The following is a 13,344-nucleotide window of genomic DNA, read 5'->3' on the forward strand; positions in this document are numbered from 1 at the left end:
CTACTAGGACTTGCTGAAGGTTCAGATGATAATTAGCAATAAAGTATTTTTTAATTAAGGTATGTACACTGTTTTTCAGACCTAATGCTCTTCCACACTTCACAGACTACAGTATAGTGTACGTATGCCTTTTACATGCACTGGGAAACCAAAAAATCTGTATGACTCACTTCACTGCAACATTCATGCAGTGATCTGGAACCGAACGGGCAGCTTCTCCAAGGTCTGCCTGCAGTGGTTCCAGATGTGAACAGACACATTAACATGGCCTTAAATGAGAACAAAATGGCACTGGAGGCCAATGATTTTGTTTTGGTAGTAATGCTACTTAGGATGAGCTGCCTGGGAAGGACGAGGGGATAGATCACTAGCTGTAGGCTGTCTCTATTCCTCTATTGGCTTGTTTACTTCTTTGAAAGATGATCTGCACAGGAAGCATCTTATAATACCTCCTGCAGCGTTAAATAAAACAAAAGACCCTCATGAAGCCGGTCAACACGCATCCAGAGGTAGATTTATCTCTGGTAAATTGGTAAATCCATTACATTACGTGGAAAAGGAGAATAAAGACAGCGGATGGAATTAAGGTTACCCATCTGCTGATTATCCCAGGTTATCCCGGTGTGCTGGTTATAATCACAATGTCCTTAAATATGGAAGAAGAAGCAAAAGCGTCAGCATCAGAGTGACAGGACATGAGAAAGACTTGACCAGCCACTGCCAGCTTTGAAAATGGAAGGAGGAATGTGGGTGGCCTCTAGAAGCTAAAAAGGTAAGAAAACAGGTTTTCCCCTATAGCCTCCAGAAAAACAAACAAACAAAAAATGCAACCCTGCCAGCCCCTCGATTTTAACCCAGTGGAATCCACTTCAGACTTTGACCTCCAGAACTATAATATGATGAATTCGTATTGTCACGGAGTTGGTGGTAATGTGTTACAGCAGCCAGAGGAAATTAATAAATCCCCTTGTCATTTTATCAATTCCTGGACACACCCTCATTTTGGATGGAAAGATTGCTTCTTGTTACTACATACAGTTCCTTTCTCAAAGTTCTAGAGAGCTCCTGACTCTAGCACATCCAGAAGATTTTTGTCTAGTTAAATAACTGATGTCACATACACATGGATCCTTCCTGAGAGACAGAATGTTCTCACCTAGTGTCCCAGGATCTCACAAGCAGCGCTTCTAATTTCTATGTGTTACTTTCAAATAAACAAATTAGTGTGGGTTGCCTATACTTTTATGAAATTAAAAATGAAAGTGAAAATGCCAATTAGTTTCTAGAATCTCAACTTGCAAAGGACGTAAGTTCTTTTGAGTTACGAATCAGAAAAATAGTATCGGAAGTGACTGAGGCCCCCAAATTGATACTGGTGTTTTTTTTTTCTTTTGATGTTACCTTTTTGTGCTTTTCAAATCGACTTTTTTTTTTTAAAATATCTTTATTGGAGTATAATTGCTTTACAATGGTGCGTTAGTTTCTGCTTTATAGCGAAGTGAATCAGCTATACATATACATATATCCACACATCTCCTCCCTCTTGCGTCTCCCTCCCACCCTCCCCATCCCACTCAAATCGACTTTAATTACTAGTTGAAGTTCGGCTGAATTAGGAAGTTTGCAGTAACCGGAAAATAAACAAGTTGAAGGTGAAGATTTTTGACGACTGAATACTACAAATACCAAATTCAGGGTTGCCTGGTAGAGGATGAAGTCTATCCATTTAAGCTGATGACTCTCCATTCCCTGGAGGAGTGTCAGGAATATGACAGACGCTGAAGAAGTATTTGCCGAATTAATTAGGTGAAATATGACCCTTTCTCTCCCGAGATCTATGATTCATTGATTATCACAGAATCAGAGTAAGAAAGCAATTGGAGGTACATAAGCCACGTGCCACAGGTAGGAGAGCCAGACACCAGTGTGATCACACAGAAAATCCCCCCAAAGTACTTTATCTCAGACTGGTATTTTTGACGAAGAAGCAAACCCAGTGTTTCTCTACTCTTTTTAGCATCTTCTCTTTGGGGTACACGTAAGCTGAAGCTCTTTTACTGAATTTCAATTCCAGTTTGAAAAAGATATGCTGTGGAATAAGCTTGTAGTATTTGTGTGTATATATATATATATATTTTTAATTTGCATACAGTAGAAGTCACTCTCTGTGGTACATAGTTCTATGAAATTTGATGCTCATTTGATTAGCATGTCCCCAAATTCCCTCACACTGGCCCTTTGCAGTCAACTGATCCACTCATAATCCCCAGGCAACCACTGATCTGTTCTTCCTCCTTATAACTTGGCCTTTTTTAGAATGTCTTAGAAATTGAATCATAGAGTACGTATGCAGCCTTTTGGGTCTGGCTTCTTTCACATAACAAGATATATTTGAGATTCATCCTTGTTGATTAGCACATCAATTGAATTGTGTGGACGTAACCCAGTTTGTTTATCCAATCACTGAATGGAAAACATCTGGATTGCATCCAGGTTTTGGCGATTATGAAAAAACTGCGAAGACCATTCGTGTATAGGTTTTTCTGTAAACCCCAATTTTGATGTTTCTTGGGTAAACATCAAGGATTAAAATTGCTGGGTCATATGGTAAATGTATGTTAAACTTTAAAAGAAATTGTCAAATTACTGCCCAAAGTGACTGCATCATTTTGCATTTCCATCAGCAAAGTATGAATGTTCCTATCGCTCCACATCTTCCCCATCCCTTGATATTGTATCATTTTTTGTTTGTGTGTAGGTTTTTTTATTTTAACCCATCTAATAGTCAGAGACGGGTAAGGGTATTTCTTTAGATAATTGTAAAGAAAAATGATTTTGCTGATTCTCAGATACCTTGCACGGTCATCCAGGCTTGGATTCAGAGAGAAAGCGTATCTTAAAGACACATCTCAAATGACTAGTTGTAACTCCATAATAATGGTTCCAGTTTTACCCTATAGTCCAGGATACAGGCCTTTAGAGATACTTCTCCATTTTAGTGACAAGTTCAAATAGCACTTAACTAACGATCAAAGTCAAGGATTTGATTCTCACGTGGTCAAGTATCATCTCTTTGTCCTTTGGACTATCCCTGAACCCACTCTTCTCTTTGCAAATGCATTCTTTCTGTTATCGGAGGCATGAGGAAGGCCTCTCAATAGTTCATGGGAAAACCAGTCTATTATTTAGAAAAGTAAACTCAAAGTTGTCTTTCTGTTCATGGTGGCATCTTCTTAATATAGGAAGAGTAGCAATATTCAAAATGAGAAGGGTTGGAGACTGTAAGAAAATGGAACACGTTTGAAGTGCCAAACAGGATCACAGGTCATTGAGAGCACTTAAATTTCCACCGGACACCGTTCACTTAATACTGCTGAGTCAATGACACCTGAATTACCTTTAAGTTCTTTTTCTTTAAGGCCTATCTCAATTAAGTCGTTTCCTCCCAGCTTTGAACTTTTAAGGGAAAAGAGAAAGATAAAATCTGTGGGTTACTTTTGTAACAAGTTATGTTCTTTCTCAATGAATTTTCCATGACATCTGTTTAGGAAAATCTCAGAATGCACCAAAATGAGATAATGATGGGGTTTTATATTTATCAAAGGCTGCCTCACCCCCATGCACAAATAAACTAACTCCCCACTGCATGGAAGGACACTTTCACGTGCCCAGAGGCAGAGTCCATGAAAGGGAAAGGAAGAAGAAGGGGAAACTGGTTCTGATGGAAGAGACCTCCCTGAATCCTCTCCAAAAGCTGGACCCTCTGAACTTGGCGGCTCCGACGTTTTTATCAATGTGGTTTCCCTTTTGCTTTTGATATCGACTTGTCTTACTGGTTCTGCTTCCAGGTTGGACTTGAAAATAAATTTTAAAGCTCTTGATGATAAGGTATTTTCAGAGGAAGAATCTCATGACTCAGAAAGATGAGTCTTTCCTTTCGAACATTTCACAGTTGGTCCCAAGTAGTAGCTGATTCAGAGGGAGCGCATCTCCAGCAGCGATGGGTTGCTTTAGGCACCCTTGCTTTAAGGCACTCTGGGAATAAAACAGTTTTGATCTGACGTGTGCTTTCCTCTCTTGGTGCTTTCAAATGCTACTTAATTTATTATTGTGATTGTTAAGAGGGATAAAATCCATTTCTGTGTTCATGGTCACCAGAGCAGGAAATTACTGGATCTGAATTTTAACTGTAAGTTCTCTGGAAATGCACGTTCGTAGCAGGGGGCGACTGGTAATATTTTGAGACATTTGCGCGTATTTCTCGCAGCCCTGTTTAAGAAGAGAATGTACCTAAGGTTAACCTCAGACTATATTTTTGTTGAACTCTTCTTGACAACAGAAAAGTGCATCTTTTCCTCCTCAATCTCTTCTCCACAGTAGCGGTGAAAGGATTCCCCAGGTGCTGTCCTGTGTTTGTTTCTCTAATCCTCTACGTGTTGTCATTTATTTCTCCCTTTCAAGGTTCTCCTTCTCTTAGTCACGCACAGCACATCTAAATCTACGCCTCAAGTGCTGACATTTTCCTTTAATTCTGTCTCGAATTACGAACTGCCGACTGGACATGAAGATCTGCGTTTGGCTGGCATCACGAATGTGTGTCAAAGTGGACTCTGCACCACCTGCCATCAAACCCGTGCTTGCCCCCCACTCTTCTCCTCCTGTTCACACGGCTCCATCATTCCTGGCACCCAGATACCCAAGCTCCTATTTTTCAGACTTCTCTCACAACATCCGACCCAGGAAATACCTTTACACTGTGATTTTTTTTTCCCAAAATGTATTTTACTTTACTCCCTTCCTTTCTGAGTACTCAATATCATCAGTTATCAACCATTCAGGCATTTAAGAGCCCCAATTACGTAAGGTCTTTGCCGATCTATCCACACCCCACCCACCCTAATGGCCACCTGACTAACTTGCCTAAAATTCTACTTTAATAGGCTATTTTTCTATTCAAAAAATCCCCCAAATGTCTCTATTTGATTGCCCAATAAAGTCCATTGCCCTAGGAACTTTACTCAAAGCTCAAAGCAGACTGACTTGTACTTTTTCAAGACCTACACTTGTATCTTGCTATTTCCTTATATACACCCTACATGCCTGCTAAATGTTTGCTTTCAAACCCCCAGAATGGCTTATCTTTGGATGCCACATTTTTGTTCATATCCTCTCTACCTAGAACTGTTTAACTTTTTCACGTATTGAAATCTAATCTTTCCCTTAGAATTTGTTAACATTAGTGTACATCAGAATAAACCAAAGAGATTGTTAAAAATTTGGATTTCCTCATCCAGTCTCAGAATTGTGATTTAATAGGTCTAGGATAAGGCCCAGGAGTCTATATTTTTAATAAGTTCACCCAAGTGATTCTCAGACAGATGGTCTTGGGATTAAAAACAAAAATAACTTTGAGAAACATTGAAAAGACCCAAAAGATAGAATATTATAAAGACTTCTCTGATGTCACTTGTTGAAAATAATTTCACTTTCATTGGACTACATGAAGCATCTTGATTATACCTGAAAAGGAGTGGGTTTATTGCAGACAGCAGCCTGAACTAGCACCCTGATTCTAGCACCATCTAGTTCTGTGGCCTTGGGAAATCACTTCACTTCTCTGTGATACCCCTTTCTAACACAGAATGGAGCATATAATGGTACCCAAGTAATAACTTTGTTTTCACCTGTGAGAAGTATTTGGCCCAGGTTCTGGCTCACAGTAAATAATCACACATTCGCTACTATTGTATTTCTTACCATGGTTCCTAGACACACAGTGACCTTTTTTTATGTCTTTGGATGCTGGTCCCAGCCTCTCTTTTCACCCTCTGGCAAGCATCAGGTTTATGTGCAAACATGGCCTTTCTCTTTAATAGATCATCAGTTCCTTAAAAGCAGTGACCATGTTCAGAGAGTGAACATTAAAAAAAAAAAGGCTCAATAACTACGCTACTTTCTTCTGCTTATTATTACCCCATCTAACTCTCTGAACCGAGCAAATGTTCAATAAATATTTTGAATGGGTTAATTCAGAAGTTTCATAGGGGGAAGGGAAGGGGAGGGGAGAGGAGGGGAAGGAAGGGGAGAGGAGGGGAAGGAAGGGGAGGGGAGGGGAGGGGAGGGGAGGGGAAGGAAGGGAAGGGAAGGCAAGGAGTGGGAGTGTGGGATTAGCAGATGAAAACTAGTATAGATAGGATGGATGAACAACAGGGTCCTACTGTATAGCATAGGGAACTGTATTCACTATCCTGTGACAAACCATAATGGAAAAGAATATGAAAAAGAATACATATATATGTATATATATATATCTCTATATATAACTGAGTCACTTTGCTGTACAGCAGAAATTAACACAACATTGTCAATCAACTATACTTCAATAAAATGAAGAAAAAAAGAAGTTTCATGAAAACGAGCTTAGACTTCAGTGTATTCTGAGCAAGTTAAAATCAGAGTACACATTAGAGAATCTTAAACTCTGTGGATCATGGCTATTCTGCAGGCGAACCTATTGCTCTTGTATGATTACTTTTCACAAAATGACAATGAAGCTCAGAGAGAGGAAGTGCTCCGTTTTCCACAGTCAAATCGTGGCAGAGCTGGGACTGGATCACAGGTCTCTAGACTCTGGTCCTAGAACTACATCAAGTGTACTTCTGCCACGATCGCTACCAGAGCTTTCCAACCAGGATTTCAAAAATAGAAAAGAAAAATCAGTAAAAGTTCTCTGAAGACGTTCATAGAACAGGATGTACACGTTTACTATTTTTGAGTAACTAACCGAGTTCCGGTATAGGTAAGCTATGGATTCCCTATAAAAACGCCTTCCTAGAAGAGTACATAAAGCTGAGCGCACAGGATACAGCTTAAAAACTAAGGATGTCTGCGAAGAGTCCCAGAGCCAGGTCCTTACTCTTTTGAAAGTCAGACTGCATGTCTATAGAGGAGCATATGTTTAGCCTTGACATGCTGTGTCCTACTTTTATAGCAGTACAGGAATTAGACTGAGGAAAAGGGGCCCTTGATCTGGCAAACAAACAAACAAAATGACTCTATGTCTAGAAACGGGTTTCATACTCCAAAGCCCTCCATCCAGGATATCTTGTGTCTGTAATGTCAAAACTCATATGAGAAAAGAATGTAGACAAAGCCCAGAAATCTGGCCGCTGCTTAGTTCCTATTTGCAGCTATGATAACGCATATCTGTGTGATTAAAACAAATGTTTGAGAAATCTCAGTGAGATCTCATTGATCAGACACTACTGAGCAAATATTAACAGCAGAACGTGATGAAATAGTCCTATAAACAAGACTTCAAAATTATTGATTTAATCCCTCACAGTTACCCAGTTTTCATCCATACAACACAATATTGAATATCCAGCCAAATTCCCTTTTAATTATCTTTAAAAATCAAACATTTCACACGTCCTCAAGTGTTTATTCTACCACCTCACATATTTTTACCTAGACTTTCTTTATAGCATGCCTATTTTTTTTAACATTTTAGCTTTATCCAATATTCTCACTTATTTTGTCTTTTTAACATGCTATAACAATTCTTTAATATTACAACCTTTGCTACTGCACTGTTGCTTCTTCCACCGAAGACCAATGTGGATCATGACATCCTTCAACACAGATATCAGCACTGAGAGTCTGTTGTAAACATACGCATCTTGCCTTTTTCCCCCCATAACTCTGTCCTGGATAAGAGTAAAGGAGAAAGTTTTAAAAAATCAACACCCTTACCTCTTCTGGAATAAGCAATATTTATCATCTCGAGCCTTTAGGAAGATTTTCCAGGAAATATGAACCATCACATTGACTCTCCTCATTAGAACTCCACAAGGAAGAGGAAGCCCCTCAAGACCTATTGAATTATTGAATGGGAAAAAGACTACACTCACTGGCAAAGAGTTTTTTTCTCATTCATTCAACAATTTTTTGATTACCCTTTATGCACAAACCCCGGTGTTTATAAAACTTAAATTCTTTGAGTGATATATCTGCCAGAGTCCTGCAAGAAAAAAAAAAAAAAATGCCATGCTCGATTTACAGTAATTTGAGGGAGATTTAATACAGGAATTATTAGCAAAGCTGTGGGGAGCATTCAGAGAAATCACACACACACAAGTACACACAATCAGGGCAGCACCCCAGGGCTAGGGACATCCAAATTGTTATCTGTGCCTAAATGGACGAGGGAAGAGAGCAGTTACTGAATCCTGACGGGAGGGTCCTGTAGAGACTCTGCCATGTGAGGATGACATGGGGGTGGGGACGGAGCTCTCAGAGAGGCCCAGGCAGCCTAAGCAGATCCTACAGGGAGGGGAATAAATGATCGAGCAAGGGACCTGGCTCTTCTTCTCTCCTCAGTCCTGCTGCGGCCTCCCGTTGGCTGAACTCAACGGGCACTCAAAGGGCTTGATAGAATCCACAGGGGTCAACCTCTCAGCGCCCGGAGTGAGGTGAATGGTGATGGAGAATGATTGCAGGAGGGAAATCACACCATCACTGGTCCCAGCGGCAACCCTCATTGTAACGACCTAACTTCACTGAAGTTAAGATGATCTTCACCTTGTTTTAGAGGAGAAAAAGCGAGGTCGGACACCCAGGTTTGGCTAAGTAGAATATTCTGTGTATTTTCTACTCTGCAGGAATGTGACATATTCTATTTCTGTATGCCTATTTGCTAGTTTCTGTCATCAGGTCTGTTGAAAAGGTAGGAAGGTTGACGCCTAAATTCCGTAGTCTACAAATTGAACAAATGCTCTGATGTGTACATTTAACATCTAGAGACCTGAAAATGAACGGTGTGGTGGACAGACTCTAAGGCAGCCTCATGACCCTTGCTTTCGAGTGTTCACGCCTTTGTGAAATCCGCTCCTATGGAGTGCGGCGGTAACTGTAACCTGCTTCGATCCACAGAAACTGCGGACGACGCTGTCTCTCCTGTGATGATGTTAAACAGTTACGTGCAAAGGCGATGATGTCACTGCCATGATTATATTACTTTATATAAAACTGCCCTGCCAGCAGTCTCAGGCAGAAGACTTTCTCTTTTGATGGCTTCCAAGGAAGAAGCTGTTGTGAGAAGGCCTGAAGAGAGGGCCACATGATAAAGAACCGTGGCAATCTCCTGGAGCTGAGGGCAGCCCTAGCAAACAGCCGGCAAGAAGGAAAGAACCTGGGTTCTACAACCACAGAGATGATCCTGCCAGCGCACTGGGTTTGGTAGCAGATCCACCCCGGTCAAGCCCCCAGATGAGGACCCAACTCTGACCAACACCTCGACTGCAGCTCTCCAGACACCCCCGCTAAGCCAAGCCCAGATTCCTGCCCCACAGAGCCTGTGAGATAATAAATGTGCACTGCTCTCAGCCACAGAGCTTGTGGTCATTTGTTATGCAGTCATAGAAAACAAATACAAATAGGTATTTCATTTTTCTGTATTGTGTTATTCAATAACTCCTTAGAATACTCTCCCAAACTCCCTACAACTTGGGTCTTGTGGCTCAGTCATTATTTTAGTCAACATCTGTGCAGGATTTACCATTTACAAACTAGTCTCATAAGTACTAAATCAACAGTTCATTAAGATAAGCTGTTGCGATTAGTCTCAGGTAAGAGATAGGACGCTGAATCTGCGACGTCTGAACGGACTTACCCAAGGATAACCAACTAGTAGATGACACATTGTGGCTTTGGTCTCAGGACCTTGACTACAAATCCCAGGTTACTCCACTCCACCACGTTGCCTTCCTTAATTTAGTCTTAGGTAATTAAAACATAGTGGCAAATGAGCCACACTTTCTACCCTTCCAAGGGCCAGTTATATTTATTCTGTCTCCTATGATGGCAAAACACCTTTCCTTTACCTCAAAAATGCATATGTAAGGGGCTTCCCTGGTGGCGCAGTGGTTGAGAATCTGCCTGCCAATGCAGGGGACACAGGTTCAAGCCCTGGTCTGGGAAGATCCCACATGCCACGGAGCAACTAGGCCCGCGAGCCACAACTACTGAGCCTGCGCTCCGCAATAAGAGAGGCCGCGATAGTGAGAGGCCCGTGCACCGCGATGAAGAGTGGCCCCCACTTGCCGCAACTAGAGAAAGCTCTCGCACAGAAACGAAGACCCAACACAGCCAAAAATTAAAAAAAAAAAAAAAAAAAGCATATGTTACTGGCCCCAAGACTAATAACACACGCTAGTAGAAAAAAAATCTCACGGAAAAAGGATTGAAAGGCCGCCTAGGATCACGGCTCAGTAGCAGCACCCTTATCTAAAATCAGGTGATGAATTGCAGATAGGAGTGTTATTATCATCAGCAGCAAAGGCATAAAGCCAACATTAAAAACATCTTTTACAAGGTCTACCCAGGCTTAATTAATTCCTTCAATAGCTGGGGCGGGGGGGCGGGGGGGGGGAAAGGGCTTTGGCAAAACACTTTATGATTAAGACCCAAACTCTAAACCTTATTAGTAACCAAAGCACATGGCAAAATTAGCTAATAGATTTTTTTTTAATTGTTCTCTGTTGAAAGAAATATTTGGAAGTGATGGAAAGGACTCACAATTTATCTCTTTGTGAATGGCCAACGGTGGAATTCTAGCTGTGAGGTCTGTTGCTGGTTTGATCCAAAGGCCAGCTAATGGGGCACACGGCAATCCCTTCTGAGATGGAGCAGAGCATTTTCTATAGTGGAGATCAAAGGCAGTAGCGCAACGAGTCATCAAAATGGGCACCTGTAATAATACAAATGATGATTAAAGTGGTCCCACCCTGCATTTCCCATGAATCAATGTGAAGAGCTGTCATGGGACACTCTCCCCCATGCTGGTCCTTTTACTTAAACCTGTCAGTATCATTGAAGCTGTGGGAGCTTAAGAATCATTTTATAACAAATAAAGGATTGTTTCATGTTGGCCAAACATTTAATAGGCTTCTAGAAAATATCCTGTTTTAGTTCAGCTCAGAATTTGGCCCAAGATGAGAGGATTTTGTTTGATTGTTGGTTGCTTATTTTTCTGAACCTACATTTTAAATGACAGCAGGTTTGGAAATAAATGTGATTCAACCTTGGAAGGCTCTTGCTATGTGTCTGTGTGTCTTTTATCAGGGCCCTTGATTAGAAGGAAAAGAGAAAGGAGTCCTTTTTGTTCCATCTCGCCCTGTTATTATATTCATTATGAATCTTTCCCTTTCTTTCCGCCAATTAGGACCTGTCCCAATATGGCGGGACCTCCAGAGTACTAGCGCTGCCTTGCATGCGTGACTCTTTCCAGAAATCGCTTGGCTTGAAATTCAATCCCCCCCGTCCTTTTTTTAAAGAAGAAAACACAGTTCGACTGAATTCCAAAGCATTTATATTTAGAGTTTTCATGACACAAGGATCTATTATCAAGAGAAAATGAGAACGATTCTATTCTCACCTTTACCTAAACAAACAGGCTCATTGGGTGCCAAGATATTTGAAAGACTTATTGGTTGTCCTACAGAGAAGCCTCTTATCACAGTGTCAGTTCAGAAGGATAAAGCAGAGTTGGACAGTCTAGACTTGGATTCTAATCCTAACTCCACCATGTACTAGCTCTACAGGTGTCGATGTATCAAGTAACCTCTGTAAGTCTATTTCCTAGTCTATACCAGAGTCATAAATAATCATGGCTTCTTGCGGCAATGGAAAGGGTTGAATGGATTGTCTGCAAGGCCCCAGCCCACCATCTGGAACATGGGGAGTCATTTAAAAGTGCTATTATTTCAGGACTGATTACTGAATAGTTTTCTCTGGTTGCCTTCTTCAGTTAGTTGTTCCATCCACTTGATTTGCCTTCAGTCTTGTTTGATTAGCTCCACACCAAACATGTTCAAGTTCTACCTACATAGAACCAAAGATGTGAAGAGCTGAAAAAGTACCTGTTTATTCTGGTCATAAATTTGCTTTGGAACTTAGGTTTATCTGTATCGATCTCACTACATATACCTTCAAAATAATATTGAGGATTGCTATCAGGGTAGAGGAGCAATTTGGTAGACAATTTTGTTCATTCTTAAAGAGTGGCTCTACAAAGCACGTGGGTCATAAAGCATTCAGTGCACGTTTGCTCATGAAATGAGTAAATAACTGAAATGATGACAATTAATAATTATGGTGACCAGTACATTAAATCTTTCATTAAAAGTATTCTGCAATTAATCACTTACATTTACATTCCCTAGCCTTCTTTTTGTTTTTAATTTTATTACTCAAAGATCAACAAATTGTCAATCCAAGGATATTTTTGCTATTTTTGTTGAAATTTGGGGAAAGTTGCCATCTGTATCATACTGCTTCTTCTAATGAATGCACTTCTTATACCTTTCCATTCATGCAGATCTTCTTTATTATCTTTCAACCACGTTTAAAATTTTGCTCTTACACATTATTCTATTTACTCTTGCGAACTTGATATTTTTTTGCCTAAATTGTAAAATATTGTTTGTTAAATATACTTTTTATTCTGAAATAATTTTAGACTTACCGAAAAGTTGCAAAGATAGTACAGAGAGTTCCCATACACCCTTCACCCAGTATGTTTCTCCTAATGCTATCACCTTACATTTCTGTGGTACATTGGTCAAAACTAAGAAACCAACATTGGAACATCACCATTGCCTAAACTCCAGACTTTATTCAGATTTCAGCAGGCTTCTTTTTTTTTTATTATTATTAACGTTCTTGTTCTGTTCCAAGATCTTATCCAGGATACCATATTGCATTTAGTTGTCATGTCCCCTTACATAATATAAAGATCATAAGTATTTGTACATAATATACATAATAAATGAGTGTTAAATTTTGCCATGTGTTTTCTCTCTATGAATTGATACAATCAGGTGATTTTTCTTCTTTAGTTGTTGATATGATAGGTTGCACTGATTGATTTTCTAATATTTAACTAGCATTGTGTAACTGGAATAAACCCCTCTGGGCCACAATGCATATTCTTAACATATATTTTGCTGGATTCAAGTTGCTAACACTTTGTTTAGAAATTTTACAGCTAAGTTTATATGAGATATTGTCTGTAGCTTTTTTCTTTTGTAATGTCTTTCTCTAGTTGTGATATCAAGGTAATTTTGCCCTCATTCAATGAGTTGGAAAGTACTTCTTCATCTTCTATTTTCTGGAAGAGGTTGTAAAGAATTGTGCTAGCTCTTCTTTAATTGTTTGAGAGACCTCTAAATATTGGACTGACCTGGATCTTGGTCACAGAGCCTTGATTCCTTTCTACCTACATTCTGCTCTTAGGAAATTTAATTTTTGTTCCTTTTAAAATACCTTTCAACTGCCAATAAA

General features: G+C 40.0%; 1 protein-coding gene across 5 annotated transcripts in view; it reads right to left on the reverse strand.

Annotated features, from left to right (window-relative positions):
• Window positions 1-13,344, reverse strand: part of KCNJ16 (potassium inwardly rectifying channel subfamily J member 16) — a 358,272-nt gene that overhangs the window by 122,309 nt on the left and 222,619 nt on the right. For 4 of the 5 annotated variants that reach the window (XM_007185589.2, XM_007185585.2, XM_057536934.1 and 1 more), the window contains exon 1: window positions 7,580-7,597. The gene's annotated coding sequence lies outside the window, so the exon portion shown is untranslated. Of the gene's footprint in view, window positions 1-7,579; window positions 7,598-10,578; window positions 10,751-13,344 lie in introns of those variants that run through there. The other variant, XM_057536933.1, reaches the window with a different exon arrangement.

This window comes from Balaenoptera acutorostrata, chromosome 20 (assembly GCF_949987535.1).
Source record: "Balaenoptera acutorostrata chromosome 20, mBalAcu1.1, whole genome shotgun sequence".
Taxonomy (NCBI): Eukaryota; Metazoa; Chordata; class Mammalia; order Artiodactyla; family Balaenopteridae; genus Balaenoptera; species Balaenoptera acutorostrata.